The 14,539-nt window shown below is 41.2% G+C and overlaps 1 protein-coding gene across 1 annotated transcript in view; it reads right to left on the bottom strand.

Moving 5' to 3' along the window:
- Positions 1-14,539, bottom strand: part of ptpn4a (protein tyrosine phosphatase non-receptor type 4a) — a 68,598-nt gene that overhangs the window by 41,416 nt on the left and 12,643 nt on the right. The window lies entirely within an intron of this gene.

Raw genomic sequence — 14,539 nt, 5'->3', positions numbered from 1 at the left:
GGTTCAATCCCCGTCCCCGCCTGTGTGGAGTTTGCATGTTCTCCCCGTGCCTGCGTGGGTTTTCTCCGGGCACTCCGGTTTCCTCCCACATCCCAAAAACATGCATGAATTGGAGACTCTAAATTGCCCGTAGGCATGACTGTGAGTGCGAATGGTTGTTTGTTCCTACGTGCCCTGCGATTGGCTGGCAACCAGTTCAGGGTGTACCCCGCCTCCTGCCCGATGACAGCTGGGATAGGCTCCAGCACGCCCGCGACCCTAGTGAGGAGAAGCGGCTCAGAAAATGGATGGATGGATATATATATATACACACACACGAAAAAAGTAAATACCAAAGCAGATTTTAAATGTTTTTATTCCTCCTGTTTTATGATCTCAGAATGTGACCTTCAACATAGAAGTCCAAGATAGTTAGGAGCACCATGTAAAAAAATTACATCTTCCATCATTATTCAGGAAGTGACAATTCTTCCTGAATCATTAACTCATGTTATTCAAGATTAACTACTCTTTTCTCAATATCAACTGCATTTTCCCCACTGTTATGACTTAAAATGTCATTACACCCCCCAAAAAAAGTTTATCCTGCAATATCCGTGTGTTGATGTGCCTTTAAGGGGCGTGCCCAGTGAGTTAATCAGGAACTGGGGTTGGCTGTTAACCATGTCTGCTCCATGCTCCCTGCAAGTGCTTTCATTTTGTATTTGTCTTCGACTGTCCTGTTCTATAAACAGCTGAAATTACATTGGTGACTGCTGCTCCTTTGTTGTTGTTGTTTTTTGTTTTTTTACTTTTCCCTCACATGAATACAGTAGGCTATTATTTTAATCCAAAATATGAAATATGAATAACACAAAAAGACAACTGAGGGTCAATTATAGAGCAAATGTCTAAAAATACAAAGTCACAAGGTCATGTTACTATACACTTTAATATTGTACCAATGTTATGGAACACCATTCTTTTTTTGAGTGTTCGATATTTTCAGGTTGCCACATGCACACAGCTAAGCAGTATACACAAAGACACATGCTAACCCAGACACGTGTACTGAAAACTTTGCCTGGCTGTCAGCTTGCGAGTGCACCGAGCAGGAAGATGAGGGGAAGGCAGAGACTGAAGCACTGCTGAATGCTAAAGGAAGGGACGAGCAGACACTCTCCTATCACTGGCTCACAGTGGGATACATAAATGATGAGGCCTGACACACAGACTTTCCCAACAGGCTGGCTCGCCTTCCACTGCTCTCTTCCTGTATGAACAGTTTTGTGCCATCCAGCTTAAGACAAATGCATCACACATACACACTGGGGAAGCGGCTATTCACTGAAGAGTTGTGGATTTAATTACACTGCTTTTCCAATGACAAATCTGTATGCCGTGTAAAATGAACTCTCTCAATACAGTGGCAGTGCTAGATTTGAATGCTCCTTAGCGTCATACAATTTGGAGTTTGACCTACATTTTCTGGAAAAATGTGTCTTTTAAATGGCTCAAAACTTTCTCAGTTATGATGGTGACAGTCCAACCCTGGAAGAGAAAATTACCATTTCTATTCTTTCCTGTGGGAAACAATGCTTCCAAATTTGAACCAATCGTAAAATCAAACATCATTGCTGTTGTGGTCAACTTTAGAGTTTCCTGTTCCCTGAATTAATAGCTTCTCTCAAAACTTGTACGAATGCAATTGTTTTGGTATCCTCTGATTAATCATTTGATCATTTTATTTTGATTATATTCAGTTCTTGCTCTTTTTCTGCTCTTCAAAAACAAATATAGTATATTGCAAAATAAAGATCCATCCATCCAGTCCTCCATTTTTCCGTGCCCTCAAGGCCAGACCCCAAGACCCGTACTGCGCAAAGGCCAGTTTGGAATCACTGTTTATGATTGTTTTTCAGACAAATTACTTGCCTTTTGGGGGGGGCGGGGCTTAAAATGCCCGAAAATTCCCCAAAATTTAATAGCGGCCAAGTGGTGCCCCTTGGAAAACTACAAAGAAATTAGCCGCCCGACTCCAGTTTCAAGGACCAACATGAAATTGGCTGGACGTCTACCATACCAGTGATTAATCATACAGATAAGTGTCTTAACTACTATTTTTGATCATAGTCAAACAGCAAGACTGTTCCAGCTTTATAGCTTTATTCTTTGCACTTCTGTCAGGTTTGGATGCTCCCAATGTCCTTCCTACTCCATCAATCTATTTTATTGTATTGTACCATCCTCTAATTCACAAATGTTTCTAAGCATTTCATAATTTGGTGCTTTACTGTAGTCTTCTCTTTGCCCTGCTGAGCTGGACAGGACAGCCACACTTCCCAGAGGAGGCTCTGGTACTCCGGAAGCGCACTAACATTATTACTTCCTGCAGGGAGCAGTGCTTATAAATTGGCAAGAATGTGCGTGTAAGCGTGTGTGTGTCCCAAGACCGTAAACAGTCTCACTCTCTGGTGGGCTCCTCCAGCGCTCTCTCAGCTTATCGTAAACACAGTCCTCCAACCTTTCCTGTCTGCTGGAACACACTTGTATAAATACATGCATAAAACACCAACGACGGCCCGATCCCAACAGTTCAAGCTCATGAGTGCTGTAAAATGCCAAGACATACTGAAGAAAAAAAGAATTCAAAACGGTCACCTAGGCCCAGCAAACAATTGTCCAGTTTTCTTCTACTAAAGATTCAAAGTTTTCAAAGGGAACGTTAGACAACAAAAAGGCACTATTATCCCTTCAATTACTGAACTTTACTTGGCCTATACATTTTTTTAATATTCTAATTTATTCAAGAGATGAATTGTATCATTTCGAAACAATTGAAATGAGACGATAGCAGCGAAGATTCCCGGAGGAACCACATCAGTGTGCCATATACTAGGCCACAGACAAACAGGTGGTCAACTGCACATCTACAGGTGAGGGACCTTACATGACTTTGAGTTTTCAAAATAAATGAAAAAGATTTCCTTGCAGCTCTTAAACAATATAGTGGAACAACCCCAATGGGGTCATCGAATAGGGACTGAAACATTCCCTCTCCAGATTTTCCAGCCAGTCTGGGCACAGCTCTGTGGTTTTGTCTGTATCCACCAGAAAGTAAAATTTAACTTGTAAACTTCCACATAGACAATGACACAAGCCACCGGCACGCAGACCAAAAGAAACTGCCAAGCCGTCGAACTTAGAAGGGTTAGTTTGAAGCCTGCAAGTCCTCTGAGGACAAAAGAAGCCAACAATAATACTTTTTTTAATTTCCTGAGGAAGCGGAAGCAGAGTTTCCGAGCTGCACAGCGCTAAGTGATGGAGCTTTGAATAAAACTGATCAAACAAATCATGGCGGCCTGGCCTAAAACTCTAAAGGTTGAGGTGGAGTTAAGTGCAGCTTGCAGTACACAGGCCGACACTGAATCTCTGCATAGAGTTTGCCTTTAATGCACCAAAATATCCCAAAATGCTATTAAATCATTGTATTAGGTGCTTCTGAGTTCAAAGGTGCAAAAATTCAAATCACTGAATCGAGATGTGGAATGAACCACAGTAGGGTTCAGCCAAACATAATGTTATGGGTGAGCCATTTTTGTTTTTTTTACTATCACCTAACTCACTTTGCTTTGGAAACATTCTAAGAACGAATCAACATGCCAACTTTAATCACGTTGACAGTAATCACTGAAACTAAGTTTGCACGCAACTCCTAAAATGCTTAATTTCCAATATTTGTATAGTTTCCTAGCGGCACTGGTTAGAGCGTCTGCCTCACAGTTCTGAGGACCGGGGTTCAATCCCCGGCCCCGCCTGTGTGGAGTTTGCATGTTCTCCCAGTGCCTGCGTGGGTTTTCTCCGGGCACTCTGGTTTCCTCCCACATCCCAAAAACATGCATGGTAGGTTAATTGACAACTCTAAATTGCCTGTAGTTGTGAATATGAGTGCAAATGGTTGTTTGTTTGTTTGTATGTGCCCTGCGATTGGCTGGCAACCAGTTCAGGGTGTACCCCGCCTCCTGCCTGATGATAGCTGGGATAGGCTCCAGCACGCCCGCGACACTAGTGAGGAGAAGCGGCTCAGAAAATCCATGGATGGATGTATAGTTTCCATTTAAAGCCCTGAACGGAACAATAAAATAACTCACAAGCCACCTGACGATTTTATTACAATCCAGAAAACTACGATTCAATTAGATAATCAATGCATCTGCAATTAATGCGTATTTTTCAAATTCTATAAAAATAATGACATATTTTCCCGATTAAAACAAATTACGGACAAATGTACTACCACCATCTTTTATGAAAACAGAATAGAAGACGTATAAAAGAGAATGTCACAAATGTTTCTAAACATAACATAAAAACAATCGAGCTTATCGTGATGAATATTTGCATCTACAGATATGCTCCATCACAGTCTTATCGCACACAATATACAGTGGGGTCGTTCCTTTACCATGCTCATAACTCAACACCGGTAGCTCAAATCATCTTTCCCCATTGAAATGAATGGAAGTGCAATTAATCTCCTTAAGCCCCAGAAAAAACACCAACACACATTTTTATAATTGTTTTTTTAATAAGAAAAATAGCGAGCTACAATACTGTACTCTGATCAAACGAAGCAATAACAAATCTAAAGAATTAAAACATTTGGGCATCAATGATTTTATGCTCCAATGGCCATTGTCCTCCTTCCTGTTTGTATGTGTGTGTGTGTGTGCGTGTGCGCGCTTTCACAAATAAATGACTCAAACTGGAGTAGCATTAATTGTTTCTCACAGAGGATAAAGAATATACAGCATTCCTGTGAATATCATTATATTGTCAACATGTCTTGCTACACCATTTGGGTTCAAACATCTGTTGCTTCGAGGGTTATAACTACCCCATCATTGATACTACTTTCATTAGCCTGTCTATGGCTTTTTGCCTTTTGTGTTTGCATTAAGCTAATGGACTTCCGTAAGTTATGTGCTTTGATTAAATACACAAAGTCAAATTATCTTTGTTTTCTCTTGAGTTGTACAGTGAACTTTAAAGGTGGTTTGCAGTTAAAAAAAACAACTTTATCTTATTTGTTATATTTAAACTGCCTGTATGACCTGAGAGCAGAATATTATTAAAATGATCGTTTGAAAAATCATCCCTCTCTGGCCCCATCTAACTCATTTTATATCCATCCATTCCATAAATTTTCTCCACCGCTTATCCTCACCAAGGTCGCAGGCGTGCTTGGGCCCAGCTGACTCTGGGTGAGAGGCGCTAGACAGTTAACTAAAAATTAAATATGCTACTGCTATGCTTCTTATTTAATTTAAATTATTATTTTAAAAACTTGGCACGACAAGAATAGCCAATCTGACACTGTAGAGACAGGAGGAGTGCCTGAATAGAAGTCAATCATTTGCTCACGCGCACTGCCGCACACACAGTCTCGTGGGGAGTTACTGCAGTCGCTAGCAAAGGAGACTATTATCGTTTCTTGGCTGGATTAATTAACTCTAGTTAGCAACAAATGTTAAAAAGATTGAATTGGACAGCTCTTGAGACAAATCAATGGTAAACATATATAGATGGTGTCCTATACGCGGACGGCTGCATATGGCTGGGCTGGATAAACCACGACCTACGTCACATCACTGTTTATTTCTCCCAACTTTAAGGTCACTATCTGTGGTATTACAGTATTTCATTCAGTTTATCAAAGTGTCAATCGGCATTATTTTATTTATTTATTCCCCTGACTTTCTGCTGGGTTTATGTCAAAAGGGTGGTAGCCACTCCATGAGTAAACAACTAACCTCATTCTCCACTTGACACCATTGAACCTAGACCTGATCTACCTGATGGTTGACGTTCCCATATTTTACCTAACAACATTTTTCTAGTATTTGGAATATAATATTAGCCCTATGGTGTCTCAGTAAACGTGAAATATTAAAATCATCCACGCAGTCCTGAGTTCCAGATATTTTTCTGCCGGCAGGCCTGAAAGAAGGTCATTAAAATTTCTCGAGCTTATCCACGTCACTAGCGAAGAGCTCTGCCTATCTCTCCGCTCCGAGCCAGCCCTGTCAACATAAAAAACGTGTGCTCTCACAAGTGGGTCTTCTACACAGAGGCAACCAATCACAGGAAAGGGGTCAATCTTAGCCAAATATGGACAAAGCAGATTAAAAACTGGGTCAAACAGAAGTAGCTGTCAGAGGGTTCGTTTCTTGACACTCGTATGACAAAACCAAGGTGTTTTTTGTTTTGTTTTTTGTTTTTAAATCAAACTGATATTTTTATACTACGTATATGTCACGTACATGTTAGAGAGTCACTTTATGGTCTAAATATCCAAAATATGGGACCTTTAAGTTTATTGCAATGCCAGCAAGTTTCATGGCAGAGACAACATTACCCTTGAGGATAAATATTTAGTTTTAGGAACATTTAAATGTTAATTGTGTGATTGAGTCCAATCTTTAGTCTCCCTCGCAATCTTTTCTCAGTATTGTCGCTGATAAGTGCTTTTCTTAAGGCTACATAGCTGCCACTGCAATGAAATGCAGTTACTGGATAATATAACTGCTAGTCTAGCTTCTTTGGTTAATGTTTTAAAAGTATTTGTGTGCATCTATATCCCACTTAAAATAGTTGTGTACAAGATCGCATTTGGCCATAGGGGCACAAGTTGAAAATAAGATACAGTCCTGCTCACCATTATTGGCACCCACGAAGTTTAAGTACTAAATGTGTCTCCTATAGAAAATAAATCAAGTGTACTAGTGTTTGATACAAAAGAGCAAATGATAACATTTTATGGACAAAAATAGAGTTTTTTTGCAATGCACACTAACAGTATGTTTACAGACAGCAGATTGAAGCTTTTAAGGAAAAGAAGACCCTGCCAACAGTCAAGCATGGTGGAGGATCCATAATGCTGTGGGGCTGCTTTTCTCCATATGGTACTGGAGGCCTTGACTGCATCACATGCATCACATGCATGGGGTCTGAAATCTGCCATTGGGGAAAAGAACCCTGCAAATGTTCAAGAGCTTGAACAAATTACAAAGGAAGAGTGGGAGAAAACACCACCTGAGAAGTGCAAAAAGTTTAGAAAGATGAAACGTTTGGAGCCAGTCATTGCTACCAAAGGGTGTGCAACCAACTATTAAGGAGGGGTGCCAATATAGCTCCAGATGCTGTTTTCTGTTTATTTCTTTGAAATCACAGTATCTAAGTTGAAAACAAAACAAATTTCTTTCTTCAATTACTTTGGACCTCCAATTAAGAGATCCTGATGATATAAGACAGTACATTATATTTCCATTTATTACTGAAGATATTATACGGGTTAGGGAAAAAATTAAGGGGTGACAATAATGATGAGCAGACCTGTAAATCAGGCAGCAGGCTAGCAAATCATGTTAGGGCTTCTGCTTTGTGTTCAGGCCTCTTTATACTCCCGCGCTCACGCGGCCGACCTCGCCCTCATTGCATCACGTGACTGACACTTGATGCGCACAGGGCACAAATTGTCACCGCGCGCCGAATACCGCGGACATCATCTCTCGTGATTGGTCCATTTTAGTCAGATGCTGTGATGACGTACTCAGCTTTCCCCTTGGTTCTACATACCACCTCCATTTTTTCTAGTAGACACTCTTCCACAGTCGCCATTGCTGTTGCTTTGCTCCTTGTTCCGGAAAGGAAAGTACCGGAAATAGCCATAAACTGCAGAGGATACTCCCCCCTGTGGTGTCCTAGCCAATACCAGCCGCAGCGACATCCCCGACTTGCATGTGTTGTACTTTTGCTATTTCTAAATATTCCCCTATATACCACAAATGTTGTAGCCATGTTTGTTCTTATATACAGCATCACCCTTTATTGGCTGTCAGCCAACAGAGTTGTACAACAAAACGTGAGGTTAAACCCATCCATCCATTTTCTGAGCCGCTTCTCCTCACTAGGGTCGCGGGCGTGCTGGAGCCTATCCCAGCTGTCATCGGGCAGGAGGCGGGGTACACCCTGAACTGGTTGCCAGCCAATCGCAGGGCACATACGAACAAACAACCATTCACACTCACAGTCATGCCTACGGGCAATTTAGAGTCTCCAATTAATGCATGTTTTTGGGATGTGGGAGGAAACCGGAGTACCCGGAGAAAACCCACGCAGGCACGGGGAGAACATGCAAACTCCACACAGGCGGGGCCAGGGATTGAACCCGGGTCCTCAGAACTGTGAGGCTGACGCTCTAACCAGTCAGCCACCGTGCCGCCTGAGGTTAAACCATTTCTTTCAATTTTCCTTTTACAAGATCAGTCATTACAAATATAACATTAGCGTGACAGCACATCATAATCAAGTATAATAGAAAGAAAAAAAGATGCAGGATTGATTGAAGCGGCACGTTCACATTCAAATGTTAGCAGCTGTTTCCACCCTCATTTACCTATATTCATACCTTGCAACATTGTTACACCAATGCTTCTCGTGGTCACTTCTAAATATTTATTGTACAGCTCCGAAAACTTGACTTTCATCCGTCCATCCATTTTCTGAGCCGCTTCTCCTCACTACGGTCGCGGGCTGCTGGAGCCTATCCCAGCTATCATCGGGTAGGAGGCAGGTTACACCCTGAACTGGTTGCCAGCCAATCGCAGGGCACATATAAACAAACAACCATTCGCACTCACATTCACACCTACAGGCAATTTAGAGATTTCAATTAACCTACCATGCATGTTTTTGGGATGTGGGAGGAAACCAGAGTGGGTGCGTTTTCATATGGGCGTGCATTTATGATATCTAATGATAACATTGCATATTTTGCAAGTGACCATGCTACCAATCAAATTTTTAGTAAAATATGTCCACACGTTTGAGGCACTAGTGCTAGTTTGCTGCGCCGACTGACCCCCTGTGGATTTCAGCGAGGTGTCTGTGTTGTTAATGCCAAAACATGTGATTGCCAATTAATTGAATAGAAGTTATAACCGTCATTGCAGAGTGGTAAAGTCGACACACAGACTAGTCTAGTCGTCTAGTCGGTTCAACCCCCCTACCAGTTGCTTGAAACAAGGCTCAAGTACCAGTGCAGTGCAATTTTAGGCCAATAACTTACTGTGTCGCAGATAGCCTATGATGGGATCAACGTTAACACTTGTCCATAGCAGAAGTTTTCTGTCGGGACGCCCAGTGTTGGCTCAATTTTGCTCATCAAAAAAAGATGTGGTTTGTTGTCAAATTTTTAGCTTCAGTGTGATGCTTCCTCGAAGACTACACACAGAAAACAAATATTGTTGAAGTGTCTGCATCTTGATTCTTTTTGTCAATATATTTAATAGTTCCACTGCAGACTGATTAACAACAGTGGTGATTCAAAACAAAGGAGCCAGTAGAGCTATGCAAGAATGAAGTGCCTCGAATGAGCAAAAGAAAGAAAAAAAAAAAAAATGCAGAATCAGAATTTTCGGATTTGAATCACATCCAATCAACTAACTTACTTTATTCTGACAAGAGCTACAATGCTGCCACACTGCTTTTACTTTAAAAAATAAAAATAAAATTCACGATTTTTAGCCTTCATTTATGGCCAACTCCATTTGAACTTACTGCGCATATTTTCTGCACACGTACGAAGTTTTAGCTTGGAACCCTCCAACGGGATCTCCGCGAAATGAGGTGTCCCTTAGCCTAGCACCGAGCAGCTGCACGGATATTCATGGCAGCGCCACAACCGAAGCCGAAAAGGAGCCATTGCTGACGTGGACGGCGACTGCGGCAAAATGAATGGGACAAACTTCATTCCAAAGCGTGAAAGGTGACGAGAACCGGCTAGGTAGCCAGCAGGATAGGTAGCCGGTCACTTTGTAAGAAAGGCGGCAGTTAATCCAAGACAGCAAGGATTTATGACACAAACAGGTGCCAAACAAAGCTACCTTTGGCCACGGTACAGCGAGAGATACTGGTTAAAGTAAGCCATTTTAAACTAAAAACAACAACTTTTCCAGAGGGAGAAGTGGTAGCTAAAACGTGCCAGCATACTCGCTTTCTGGTTGAATAGATATTTTTCCACAATCAAGTTGAATTTTTCTTTTGTTGGACTATTATTTCAGAATAGTACAAGGAGTAACAATTCGATTCTGATTCGGAAGGCATTCGTTACTGTCAATATAAATAGCGAATGGGGATTTAGAGGGTGAGGGTTTTGGTTTTAGGATTTAAAAAAAAAAAATATTAAATTTTTTAAAGGTTAATGTGAAGGTATTAGTCCATATAACATAAGGGCATGTCTTTGTACCACTGGCTGTACAAAGAGTTGAAGATGAAGAGATGTAAGTGGGTGGAATACATTGTGATGGGTAAACAGGACCAAAACAGGAAAGCGTGGGCTCACCTGAAAAACACATCACATTCTGGTTTTGCCTTAGCCATTGGTTCAAAAAACCCAGAGAAAGCAATTTGTTTTTTTGTCTTTTAACAGAAGAAATTTGTGTCTGGAGTAATCCTGCTTCTTGGCCACCATTTGCAGCATGCAAATTACAAGGTGCAAGCACAGCTTAATGTGTTAAACTCAAACAGCTGATACAAATCTCCCAGCACTGGGTTTTCTTAGCAAAGCTTTATTTCTGCTGGCATCATTCAACTGGGCCAAAGTCCTGACTCAGAGGTGCAGCCTTTATTTTATCAGTGCTGGCACAGCTTTGACAGCGAATACTGCATAGCATTTAAGAAGCTTAGCCAACTTTGACTCTAAATAGTCCGACTACGGCAAGAGTAATGACTGGTCACACGGATAGTTATGAAATTCTGTCATTTTGATGTGTATTATCATGTTGATATTGACTCGCATTCTTTTATTTGTACAATTGAAATGTAGCCCCTACTTTATAAAAAAAAAAAAGGGCTAGGCTAAATAGTACTTGAGGTTTGGGTTAGATGTGTCTGTGACATCACAGGGGTATGCACCTGTGCATACAGATATGCAGTTCAGTAATTTCCAGTAAACGGAAGTAGAGGTTATGGATTTATGCACGTCCATAGCAAATGGGATTAACATTGCCGGGTATAGGCGCCTGTTTCAGATTAATCTGAGTTTACAGAAGATTATTGCGACGTTGGATAAAAACATAGGCTTACGCGAACTAATGAAACGGATTCAACTTCAGATTAAGTTATTATTGCATAAGAAAATAAAAATGACCTTAATCCAACAAAGAAACACACAGACCTACTGACAGACAACATAATACAATGATGAAAAAAGACCTGCAGAGAAACGACAAGCACAAGGACATCATCCAAACAAGACAGAAAAGAACGAACTTTAACGAGCATATATCGTGAAGTGTTGTCACGATACCAAAATTGTGACTTCCATACTATACCTGTAAAAAAATACCTCAATACCGATATTGAAACAATAGCTTGGGAAAAAAATTAAACCTTCAGTAAAAGCAGCGGAATCACCGACGACAAAACATGGAACTTTCAATTCTTTGTATTTTTCAAAACAAGTTCAGGCAGAGGAAGTTATTGAATAAAACTTTTATATTTACCTTGATAAAATAAAACTGAAACAGTTCATCTCAATTATTTTTAAATATAAATAAAATGATTCTCAGCTCCTGAGATTTATAGCCTTCTTTTAAAAATATTTCTGTCACAAAATGATTTGGGAAAACCAGCACACATTTCTCTTTTTCCTTCCTTTGTTTTATGTGTCGGTTTTACAGTAAACTAACAGAGTGACAAACCGCTTGAAGGCAGCACATTTGTTTCCTGTTTCTTGGATAATTGTTCTCTGTCGCCAAAAGGCACGTTCAAGGAGGACAGAATAGTCCCTCTTAAAAGTACCAGTACTAAAAATATGGTAGCTTTGCATTTTTTAAAGTGAGGTACTATGATACTACCTGTAGCACCTGAAACCCCACTCCTGAATTGAACACAATCTGTTCCATAAAGCCGCTTGACTTCCAAGTCGTCCTAATTTGAGAACAACTGTCCCCAAGGGAAGCAGTGATGCCATTTTGAGTAACGAGTGAAGTAACGCGTTGCTTTTCCCAGGAAAATAATTAGACTACAGTTACTTTTTCAATCCAACAATAGTCACTTTGACATCAGTCTCTCTCACCAAACAGTAATTTGTAGCTGGTGATTCATCCACAACGCAATCCGGCTGTGCAGACCACTGTTCTTCTCAACAAATAGAAGAAAGCGATTGAGAAGTGATTGTTTATTACACAATGAAAAGTGACGGTGCAGTACTATAAAAGTGCAAAGAAATGCACAATTTCACTGTCGCCACACTATTGTTGTTATTTTCCTTCGTAAAAAGTGTATTTGATTGTTAAGTTTATTTACACATTAAGAATACAGTTTTACTGGCCTGTTAAATGCGCAGTGCAGGGTAAGGACTGACTCACTGAAGGACTTATAATCCATCCATCCATCCATTTTCTGAGCCGCTTCTCCTCACTAGGGTCTCGGGCGTGCTGGAGCCTATCCCAGCTATCATCGGGCAGGAGGCGGGGTACACCCTGAACTGGTTGCCAGCCAATCGCAGGGCACATACAAACAAACAACATTCGCACTCACATTCACACCTATGGGCAATTTAGAGTCCCTAATTAATACATGTTTTTGGGATGTGGGAGGAAACCGGAGTGCCCGGAGAAAACCCATGCAGGCACGGGGAGAACATGCAAACACCACAAAGGCGGGACCGGGGATTGAACCCCGCTCCTCAGAACTGGGAGGCTGACGCCCTTAAATAATCTTAAATATTTACAATGAAAAGTGAGAACTCTCAACTTTGTCTGTAAACTGGTTGAATGCGCTTGCTCGGCTGACGTCACGTAGTAAGAAAAACGGTTTTCTCGCTCTTCACATCAAAATTACTGTGGTGGGAGCAATGGTGTGTGTGTGTGTCACTCACTTTCACATTTAGGTACACACGCGCACGCACACACACACAGTTGCCTCCATGGATTACAATTGGCAGTGTACTGAGAATGGCGTGCTTGTTTTATGTTTTGGAACTTACTGGATTGTGTTGGCATGTCCAGTCAGCACTAAGTTGCTGATTTAATGTGGCTTCAACTACACTAATATTTAAGTTATGTTGATGACATGATTCTGTAACTTGTGTGGTGTTCATTACCAAGTAATGGGTACGGTTAAACTAATGCTTTTTTTGTACTGTGGATAAGCGATATTATTGCCACTTGGCAGCTGCTGAAACTAACTAAAAAGTAACTTTTTTTCTAATTTAGCTACTTTTGGCCGGCACGGTGAGCGACTGGTCAGCACATCTGCCTCACAGTTCTAAGGACCGGGGTTCAAATCCCAGCCCTGCCTGTGTGGAGTTTGCATGTTCTCACCGTGCCTGCGTGGGTTTTCTCCGGGGACTCCGGTTTCCTCCCATATCCCAAAAACATGCATGGTAGGTTGATTGAAGACTCTAAATTGCCCGTAGGCGTGAATGTGTGCACGAATGGTTGTTTGTTTCTATGTGCCCTGCGATTGGCCGGCGACCAGTTCGGGGTGTACCCCTCCTCTCGCCCGAAGATAGCTGGGATCGGCTCCAGCACACCTGCGACCCTTGTGAGGATAAAGCGGTACAGAAAATGGATAGTTACTTTTGAAATCAAGTAATCAGTAAAGTAACAAAGTTAGTTACTTTACTGATTACTTGAGGTTAAAAGTAAGTTACTTTTTCCAAGGTAACTGTGGCAACAATAAACGGAAGTAATGGAAAGACAAATAATTTATTCTGGGCTCAAATCGTCGCCATATAAAGTCTTTAACTTTTCAGACTATTAAACTGTTCAGTATAAAGAGAAGGGTTATGAGAAATAAAACTAATCATTCTTTGAAAATGCTGACAGTGACAATGTATGGGAAAAATGTGATGTTTGTTGGCAACCTTTGCTTCCTGCCAGTCATTAGCCATGATGGTTCTAGTTAGACACTATTTATATTAGCATCTACTTGGTCATATATATTAATAATTGTGTTGCTCACATTGTGCAGTGCAGCCAGCCAATTTCCTTTTTGGTTTTGTCATTCTACTTTTCCCCTTGTCCACCACATTTACTCTTCTTTCCACAAGAGTTCCGTTCCGATTAATATCGATGAAGTAGGCATCCTTAATGCTACTACAATTTATCAGCAGCAAAAACAAACTAAGTGCAACTGGACTAAAACATTCTGATAGAGAACATTCTCCAACGGCATCCGAGAATGTCCTTTAATCAGTCTGAGGAACAAACATTCCATTCCATTCCATTTTCAACATCGCTTATCCTGGTTAGGGTCGCGGGGCGCTGGAGCCTATCCCAGCTGACTCCGGGCGAAAGGTGGACTACACCCTAAACTGGTCGCCAGTCAGCCGCAGGGCACATATAGACATGGACAACCATTCGCACTCACATTCACACCGTCACTGAGTGGGAACTGAACCCACGCTGCCCGCACCAAAGTCAGGCGAGTGTACCACTACACCATCAGTGACAGAACAAACATGACCTACAAAACTATAAAGCAGAAT

This window comes from Phyllopteryx taeniolatus, chromosome 12 (genome assembly GCF_024500385.1).
Source record: "Phyllopteryx taeniolatus isolate TA_2022b chromosome 12, UOR_Ptae_1.2, whole genome shotgun sequence".
Taxonomy (NCBI): domain Eukaryota; kingdom Metazoa; phylum Chordata; class Actinopteri; order Syngnathiformes; family Syngnathidae; genus Phyllopteryx; species Phyllopteryx taeniolatus.
This window is presented reverse-complemented; position numbering and strand designations above follow the sequence as displayed.